This window comes from Falco biarmicus, chromosome 7, assembly GCF_023638135.1.
Source record: "Falco biarmicus isolate bFalBia1 chromosome 7, bFalBia1.pri, whole genome shotgun sequence".
NCBI classification, from domain to species: domain Eukaryota; kingdom Metazoa; phylum Chordata; class Aves; order Falconiformes; family Falconidae; genus Falco; species Falco biarmicus.
This window is the reverse complement of record NC_079294.1, coordinates 35,459,126-35,468,795: the sequence shown is the minus strand read 5'-3', so window position 1 is coordinate 35,468,795 and position 9,670 is coordinate 35,459,126. Positions and strand designations below refer to the sequence as shown.

Below are 9,670 nucleotides of genomic sequence, written 5' to 3'. Positions count from 1 at the left end.
GCACCAGCTCCGTTACCCAGGAGCAGCGCTTAAAATAAGTGATACGTTGCAGTTCAATCACGGCACAACATTCCGGTACGTGAAGTGATCCCCTCTTTGAAATACAGTTACCAAGTGCAGTTACTGGCCTTAATCATTAACACGGCTCTCCATCCCTGAACTCCTTTGCTCACCAAAGCCGCTCAACAGCAACAATCAGGAGATTTGCAAATACTCCGCTTCCTTCCCTTTCTGCCAACGGCCACCGGGCACCCCTTCCTCATCCCCCGCCGCCAGGGACCCCCCTGCAGGGGGTGTTGGGGAAAGCCTCCCGTCGGTAATTCGCGCTCATTTGGTTATTACCTTTGCAAGGGGTCAGGCCTGTCTGCACAGGACTCGGGGACAGGATTTGCAAAGAAGCAGCTACCTGTCTTGAGATGAACAAGCAGGTGCAGAAGTGTTTGCAAGGAGGGGGTACAGAGCCGTGGGCACGGTCTTCAAAGGTCTCATTGTAAAAGTTCTCAAAAGGTAGCAAAGAAGAGTCCTTCAAAAAGACTGCGTGTGATCTTCATTTGAAGATTAATGTAGTAATTAGTCGTACTGGTAGCTCTGCAAGAACTTAAATCTGAAAAAAAGTGCTTGATTTGTATGAAATAAATTAAACACTACTGAACATGAGGATTTTAAAACAAGTTAAAGCCTCCTAGGCCTTCTGTACTCATGACAAGATAGTCTGCAGTTCCTCATTCCTTCTTTCTCTGCTAACACCACCTTTCCTTCCCCTTATATGTTAAGCTACTATTAACTACAAGTACAGATCTGCCTCTTAAGTATTTCCAAGGCTGTTGCAAGTATACATTCCACTTTTATCTTCACTTCCCACTGCACCACCGTTTGCTCACTCATATCCCAAATTGCCATGGTATAAAACCAGATAAAAGATTCCAGCTAAGAAATACTTTCTTCTTCTACCTCAGCATGAAGTGTTTTTTTCAAAGTTAGTCTAGTCCAAGTCTCAAGACAGCAACACTGAGCTTTGGGCTAATGGTGAGATTAGGAAATACTTTCCTATTAAGTATTAGAAATAGCAACAAATTTACTTAACTTGTGGAGATCTGGGAATTCCTTCTCTCCAATCATACTCAGAACTCCCCTTTTAACAAACGAGAAGATGTAGTTTATCATTGCAAAATTCTCATAAGCTGCAAGGCTATTTTTAGATCCTGTAGAGAAATTTCCAGACCGTTACATATAAATTCTGCCCCTCCGTTTATAATTGGAAGGGCAAAGGTAACACTGTGGGAAAAATAGTGCCTGTAACTTTTAAAAATAAGAATATTTCAAAATTAGGATGAAGTCTTCCTTATCCCCCAGTAGAAGTTAAATGTAATAAAGAACTGGTCAGTCACTATGGAGTTCATTCCCTTTGTTGGTTTTTTTGGGTTTTTTTTTTTTAGGAAAAATGCAAAGCTCACTTATGTTTTTTAGTCTAAGCTTGCATAGACAAAATATGTCACCTACATGTTAGACATGCAATCAGTGCTGCTCTTGAACTCCTTCCAGAGCTGACTTTGACTTCAGAGCAAGTGGAACAGGGCCCTGAACTCATTATTTTAGATCAAGTCTTCTGTGGTGTTAGTGTAAATTAACTTTGTCAAATATAGGAACAAAGTCACAAGTCTCTTGTTTACCAATATAAATTTTTTGGTCCAGGTCAATGGTAATAGTTTAACAATTTTGTACAATCCCATTTCATTTTTTTGTTTTTACTGTGAACAAGTACATAATTTTGGACAGAAAAGGCACTTTTAATTTTTTAAGCATCAGAACCCCCTTATTTTGAATATTGCACGTTTTCTACTTTTTCCCACAATTTGACTTAAAGCCAATGTTGTAATGTTTGCTGCAACGTCCATATTTCATTATTTTTCAGTGACAAATGTTACATGAAACAAATATTCTTCATCAGCTGTGTGTTGCATCCATTACACAGTTCTTTTCATCCTGAACGAGATGATTTGCGTAACTAGCATATGATTATTTTTCATTAACTGCAAGGATTAGACACATAATTTTTCCATCTGATTGACAAGAAAAATATAGCAATAAGCAAAAATACAGATCTGAAAGCTGCCCAGTGAAAAAGTGTTTAAAAGAAAACTTTGTCCTCCATCCAAATAACAGCAGAAGTTACTCCCTTGATAATCTGTTACCTTCTTGCCTCATTTTTCTCCCCATCCTCAGAACTCCAGCTTGTTTCTTAGCCACATTTAAAAAATGAGGGGAAAAAAACCTAATTTAAAAAATTTGAAACCTTCCATTGGAAATAAAAGTTATTTTTAAGTGTCCATAAGAAATAAGTTTTGAAGAATATATATTCTTTACAAGATCTACAAGCTCTAGGTGCCTCAGATTTTTTAATTTTTCTTTTTTTTTTTTCTGGTTCCTTCTGTAAAATCTGCTGTAGTAAATTGTACGGTTGTTTCCTGGAGAAGTCAGAAAGCCATGGGTTACTGAGAGCTGACCTCTTTTGCTACAGAGCCTCATAAAAAAACCAGTGCCATCCGCATATACCTGAGCTACCAGTAATGTGCGTCAGAAAGAGAGGAAAGAAAGGCAGAAGGAAAAGAAAGGAAAAGAAAGAAAAGGGAAGAAATTACGAGAAAGAAAAAGGAAAGGGAGGGAGGGAGGGAAAAGAGAAGACGACAAGACAAGATGCATGCTCTGTAAGACATTTCTTACTCCTGTGAACCTCCTTCAGCTTGTAGTTTTTGCATAAACTTGGCATCGAGTGTTGCAGAAGATGTGTGCTGGGCTCTTGTTTTAGGGTGAGGAGTTAGATCAGCACAAGTGTTCTGAAGACAGGTTACTGCCCCCATTTAGTATGCATAGAGACTTACATGGATAATTTGAAAAATCATGTTTTGTTTCAATTTACCCCAAAGGGTACTAAGTAAGCTTGGGCTTTACACAAGAGTAATTACAGGAGAGCTGAGGTTGCAAGAGATTGTCTAGTCCAAACCCCTGCTCAAAAAGGGGCCAAATAGAGCAGGTTGCTCATGGCCATGTTCGGTCAGGCTTTGAATATCTCCAAGGACAACAACTTCACAGCCTCTCTGGGCAACCTGCTGCCATGTTCGGCCACCCTCAGAGTAATAAAGTTCTTTTCTTACATTTAAGTAAAATTTTCTGTATTGCATTTTGTACCTGTTCCCTCATGTCCTTTTGCTAGGCACCACTAAAACAGTATGGCTCCATCTCCTTTTGTTTTTATTTGTAACTTTATTTTGCAATTCCTGAGCATCAGGGATGCTCAGTGCACTGATTAGACTTAAAGCATTTGCCAGACTACCTGGAGTGAAGTCAGCAGTGCTGCTCATAGTACAAGAAGATATGGGATGCTTGAGGCATTACAGCACCCTGGTTTGGGAGAACCCTTACGTCCATCTCTCAGATATGCTCAATATAATAACATCAGTAGATGACGGTCAGCTCTCAACACCATTAGCTACTCAATCAATAGCATGCTTTATCCTCTCATGTGTTTTTTGTTTTCCTAAGGGTAGTTTGCAGCTTCCAGAAACTGTCATTGTCATTGCTATACTAATCCAACTTTGTGTATATAATACCCAGTTGCACGGTATTTATATCAAGAGCTGTTTCTCGTTTCACACTACAGAACTAATTGTTCTGGCCCTTATCTCAGCTGCATCAAGTCAAAATTAGGTAACTCTTCTTTTAAACAAGAATTACTTGGTAAATACAAAAGTATGTTATATTTTAAGAAAAGGAAGGTCACATGAAATAAGTTAGTCTTTCACAAAGTAAAAAAGAACAAAAAGATCAATGCTTGTTTTCTAAATCTTGGGTTTTTTTCTTTTAGTCCTATTCCTGCCCCCTTTATCCTACATTAAAGTGAGAAAGAGGAAGAAATATGAAGTGTGAAACTTCTGAAATAAACAAGCTTTTCACAGCCATCATCTGCAGCCTTCTCTTTTGCCTCTAGTGGGGTCAACACACCTTTTTCCGGATTTGTTTCACCAGCTTTCAGATTATCTGGTTTAGAGACTTCTGATATCCTATTCTTTTCTTCTCATTCTCACACAAGCTATTTCTCATGTTTGAGAAGAAACATTAGCCCTCCTCCCATTGTAAATTAACACCAATCACCAAAGTGATAATATTTGCATATGTAGTTAAAGATGTGGCATGAATAGCTTTTAAGATACCTTTGCTCTTGAATAAAGACCAGATAAAGAGACACTTACAGGAGAAAATCAGTAGTTTGTAATACAGGGTTCTCTTGTTAACGCCTGTTAAAGACTTATCTAAGACTAATGAGTAAGTTCTGCCAATTCAAGGTATCAGGTTTTCCTCATTATCTTCATCTAGAATGGCTTATTAATCAATTAAAACAGAGAAGGTCATGAAGAAAAAAAAACCTCAGGAAGAAATCTAAACTAGGATTTACAATGCCATTAAAGTGATTCACTAAGAAAAATGTTAATTAGCTGTGCCATCCTATCCCAGAGCCCTTGCCCTGGCTCTTGGCAGCTCTGCAGTAAATATGGTTTTAACTTTACCTTTATGGTCCTTCATAATTTAATCTCATCTCCAGCTGATCTAATATAGCTATGGCCATGGCTGACCTTTATGGCCCACTAGCTTCTGCTACAAACGTTGTCCTCTCTCCTCAGATTGCTAATTAAACGTGAGGGAAATCCCTGATCCCAATTTGTGTATGGACTCCTACAAAACACGTTTAAAGGTTCCTAATGAGCATACGGTTCTGCTTGCTGACCACAGCTAGGAAGAAGTAATGAACTCTGTGTGTATCTCTTTTCTGTTTCTTTTTCTGGCACTTTTCAAAATTACTGTTTTCTTTGCTGCACCACATCCTACTTTATATTCCCCTCTTAAAAACAAACCAAGCAGCTAACAAAGCTACACCAATTAATCAGCTGTGATTTATAGCGCTCTCCGCCATTTGTCATCTGTTTGTGTCTTTGAGACTGAGCAGTGAGGAAGGATTTTGTCTCATCTGTTGTCTTGCAGAGGGAGGCAGGGTTTGCAGTGCTGCCAAACTAATTTCTAAGTCGTAGTCGCTGATTATCCCAGTCTCATTGAACAGCTTTTGTTGTAAGGACAAAATCATATATTTTGGTTTTCTTACTGTATGAAAGGATACATGAATCAGTGAGCCTAATCCTAGCTCCAGAAAGGTTTAACCCTTTAATTATGGGTGGGAAATACAAATAATTATCATTGAGAGGTAAAGCTGATGATCAAAAATGGAGGTTTTCTTCTCCATTCCTGATGTCATGGCTGAGGCTATGAAACTCCTCTTCCAAAAATCCCCAGCCTTTACAAAGCAGTCATATTAAACTTACCGACACAGAATGTCTGTGGACATCTGAATAGGCCCTATTTTGCAAATTCTAGACAACACAAGAAGCAGAAATTTCTGGGGAATAATGTAAGTTGGTTGAGGCAGCGTGACATGTTTTCACACCTGCCAGCACAGGCGATGTATGTGAATGCCTGTCCCAACTGCTTATCCTGCACCCTGTGTCCAGGAAGCAAATGTGCTGCTCCCATTCCTGCCTGTTGCCTTACAGCCAGCAGGACTCCTTAGCCCCCTCCTGCAGATGCATGGGCTTGGGTTACAGACGCCAAACCGGACGCTAGAAAGTGCCAAGTTCTCAGCTTCTGTTGAAGTCACCAGGTACTGATAGATCGCACTAGCACTAAGGTAGAAGCACCCCTAGAGTAAATATTACATTTAAAAAGAAAAATAATCTCAGATTGAGATGAATAAAGCTAAATAATTATTAATAAATAAGATGTATAAATTGTTACAGCCTCATTAAAGCCCAGGGGCAGCTTTTTTTTTTTTAAAAAAAACCCTAACTTAACTAGGTTTCTACAAGGCACTAGATATGGTGACTCGATTTTCTCTGACTGTTTGCTAGAAGGTGAGTATAAAAACTCATACTCCTCAGGCATAAGCAAAGCTGATCAATACTTTTTCTAGTGTGCTTATATTAGAAGGATTAGTAACTCAAATCCATTGGAGGAAAGATTGTAATTTCACTTTGTGGTTTTATAGTCAAATCCTAGTCCATTTTGGAGGGATTGTGTGTGTTGCTGCAATATAAATACTGACTAAAATTATTTCTCCAAAGCAAAAACAGAGACTGTATGGTATAATCTTTGGAATTTAGCCGTTTATTGTCAAAGTTGTTCTCCAGCTGTTCCCTGCAGTGGGAATTCTTCCTATACATATATCCACCCATACATACACATACACACAGCTAGCCTTTTTCAAGTGGCTTGTTTTTTTCCTCTACTCAAAGCTCAGTCTCTGACTTCAAGGGGCTGAATGAAGTACCCCTCTTCACCCCGCATCACTCCTGTTGTCGAAAGTGAGCCCAGCAGCACTGAAATGAGTCAGGTTTTAAGTGTATCAGGTTGAAACCCAAGTATTGGGGATTATATTTGGGAGAGCAGATCCGCTAGGGTTATCTGTGGTCTAGAAAGCACTGCCATACGAGTGATGTACAGGGGTGTAGGGCTTTAGAGAAGAGGTGCATCAATGCTTAGAGGAGGATGAGAGAAATCCCAGTTTAGCCTGAATGCCCTTCTTCACAGAACCCACATTCTTTCATAATCCTGATACTCTTTGCCAGAAGGGAACACCTCAGCTTCCCGCATTTGGATAAACAAGTACAAGTGTTGCTATTTTTTGCATGTAGCATTTTTGCTGTGGATGGAAAGCCTAGTTAATACGCTCCATTCAGGTATTTGTGCTAGGGTGCTAGTACAACTGTTCCCAAAATGCCAAGATTGCAGGGGGTTAGCATAAGCTATTCGTGGGACTTACGGTACGTAACAGCAAATATGCCTCATGATAGAAAGAAATTGCAAGTCCTCTGAACAGTATGAAACACTCTGTGGAGTAAATTACTTCCCAGAAAGACTGTGATTCTTTGAAAAAAGCTAAGAAGCAGAGGAGTGAAAATGTAACACTAGAAAAAAAAATATGTGGAAGGGGAAATTGTTTTCATTTGAATTCTGCAGAAGTAGCCTTTTACAATACCTTCTGTACTTGACCATAGTGGTGTCATACAGCAGGCCTGCATTCGTTAAGCTTCTAGCTAACGAGCAGATCAAAACACTTTATAATTCCTTAAGCACACATTTCTAAAGGAGGCGAGCACATGTGCGTGCTCCCGACCCACGCCCAGCACCTCGCCAGGTCAGCCCCCCCCTCAGGCGTGGTCCTTGTTGATTTCCATCACGTCCGTGCAGGGCCATTGGACGTGCTGGCACGGATGAAACCGCGCAGCTGTGTGAGGAAGGGAGTGCGGGCGGAGGGAGCGCGGAGTCACCCGCGGGGGCGCGGAGCCAGCGGCAAGGGCAGGCCCGCGGGGCGCTCCCTCCCGCCGCCCCGGCCGCCGCCCGGTCTTACCCCGGGACCCGCGGCAGCACCGGCGGAGGGCTGCGGCGCCCCCGGTAAGCGTGGAGGAGCCGCCCGGGCGAGCCGCGGGGAGGCGGAGAGCGGTGCGGCTGCGGTGGCGGCGCGCCGCCGGCAGGGGGCGGCCTGCGCTGCGGGAGCGGGGCGCGCCGGCGGCTGAGCTGAGCTGCCCGCTCCGCGCCCCGCAGAAGGCGGGCGCCGCCGGGGGGCCAGGGGTCGGCTGCTGGGGCTCCTGCCGCCGAGCCGCCTGCCCCGCCTCCGCACGAGCGAGGGGCCGTGGGTACCCAGAGCCCGTGCGGTGCGCCCGGCCCCGGGAGCGCTGGCTCGCCCTGTTGTGAGCTACACCGCGCTCCGCAGCCCCCGGCAGGGCTGGCTGGGGGAGGCCGGGACGGGTGCGCCCCTCCGCACAGGGCTGGGATACCGGGAAAGGGACGGGTGCGCCCCTCCGCACAGGGCTGGGATACCGGGAAAGCTGCCATCAAGTGAGGAGTGACGATAAACTTGGCTAAGAAGCGATCTGATCTCGTAGGGAGCTCTTCATTTCTTTGAACTTCACGTTTCATTTTGGGAGCTCCCAGGCAGGGGCACTGCGAACCACCCCACATCCAGCAGGATTCGCTGAATGCCGGGCAAACGCAGCCTTCGCGGTAGGTGATGTGACAGCACCACGTTGTAACCCAGGGCTGGGTTACACATAATATGGCCAAAAGTATCTAACGACTTACCACTAGCAAAAGGAAAATGCCTTTCTCCCCCGGGATGCTGTCACACCAGCTCCTCGGCACCTTTGCTTGGTCAATTCAACTCACAGCTCTGGCTCAGAGGTTACCTACTGGAAGGAGAAAGCCAGGATGAGCCAGGGAAGAGTCGGCAAAGGTAAGAGGGGAAGACAGAAAGTAGGGATTATTGGCAATTTGTTTCCCCTGAGCTAACTCTGGTGGGTATATGTGTTGATGACATGGCTCGTCTACAAATTATGCTGCCTAGGAAGATTTGGCTTTGTTCAATAAAGTACCTCATATTGTAAACCTTGTCACTACTTACATCAAGTCAGAGTATGACACCCAACTCAAAATGTCTGCAAAACCTGTTCTAAACAAGCAAATACACAGCTATGTTTTTTTCAGGTAGTCAGAATAACTGTGAAGGAAGGTCCAAAAATTTATACAGGCAAAGAAGAAATCAGGTAAATACAAGTCTGTCATGGGACATGGAGCTCTTTGTTCAAAGGAGAAAACACCTTATTTGGTGATAAAATTACCAAAAAACTTTATTTTACTTCCAGAACATTGACTTCAACAAAGATTAGTCTCTGCAAAACAGAAGAAGAGGAGTTAAGGCCTGCACACCAGGGCAGAATTAAGATACCTCAAATACCAAGCCTGCTCTTCAGGCTGGCAATAGCCATTGGGAAATGTGCGCAGGTGTTCCTGCTGCATTCACTGCATCACTTGTTCTTCTAATAAGTGGAAGGAGGAAGCAGCTGGGTTGCATAGCAGAAATACGTTCATGCTGGGAAGCCAACTGGTGGAAAGGCACCTTTGGGTGGGGAAGTGTGAGTTTACCTGGCCTTGAGGAAGAGAGGACCAGTATGTCTTGTTTCAGAGCTGCATATTGAAGGTCATGTCCTCAGTGGAGCAAAGGATTTTTTTTTTTTTTTTTTTTTTATCCTGGAAATTGCCAGCTGGGATGATGGGGGTGAGTGTGATGTGTACTTAAGACTATGTAAATGAGATATTTGGTGGTAACCTGCATAGAGCCAGCAACTGTGCTCCTCCTGTTGAGTGTGTTAAGAATTTCTCTCAGCTAGGCTCTCTGTAGTTAGAAATCCTGAACAAAAGAAGCCTACAGCTGGGAAAACCTGACCATATGAAGCATGTTTGAATTGCCATAAAGTGTAGTGAGTCTGTGAATCTGTAGAGTTTGCAGTCATTATAGTATTCATTAAAAGGGCTGTTATTGCTGGATGACATTAAAATCCCCATCTCTTCCTTTGTGAATGAAAGCCAGTTTGCACTTTACCAGGGTGCTATAAAACTAAGGACGCCAAATGGTCAGAACTTCTGCCGATTCTAGAAGATGGTCTAAAGCTGGCGTTTCTTGTTTGTCTGGCACCCACAATTACTCTTTAAATTAGTATAATTTGTTTGGAGTATTATAGAAATATAAAGCGTGAAATTCTATCCTTAAAAAGAGATGCCAGTTCACTGGAGA

At 42.9% G+C, this 9,670-nt stretch overlaps 1 long non-coding RNA gene across 1 annotated transcript; it reads left to right on the top strand.

Annotated features, from left to right (window-relative positions):
- The first annotated feature begins 7,756 nt into the window (after positions 1–7,756).
- Positions 7,757–9,252, top strand: LOC130152927 (uncharacterized). The gene is made up of 3 exons (XR_008823151.1): positions 7,757–8,107; positions 8,588–8,642; positions 8,742–9,252. It is a non-coding gene; the product is annotated as an uncharacterized LOC130152927 (long non-coding RNA).
- Positions 9,253–9,670: the final 418 nt, after the last annotated feature.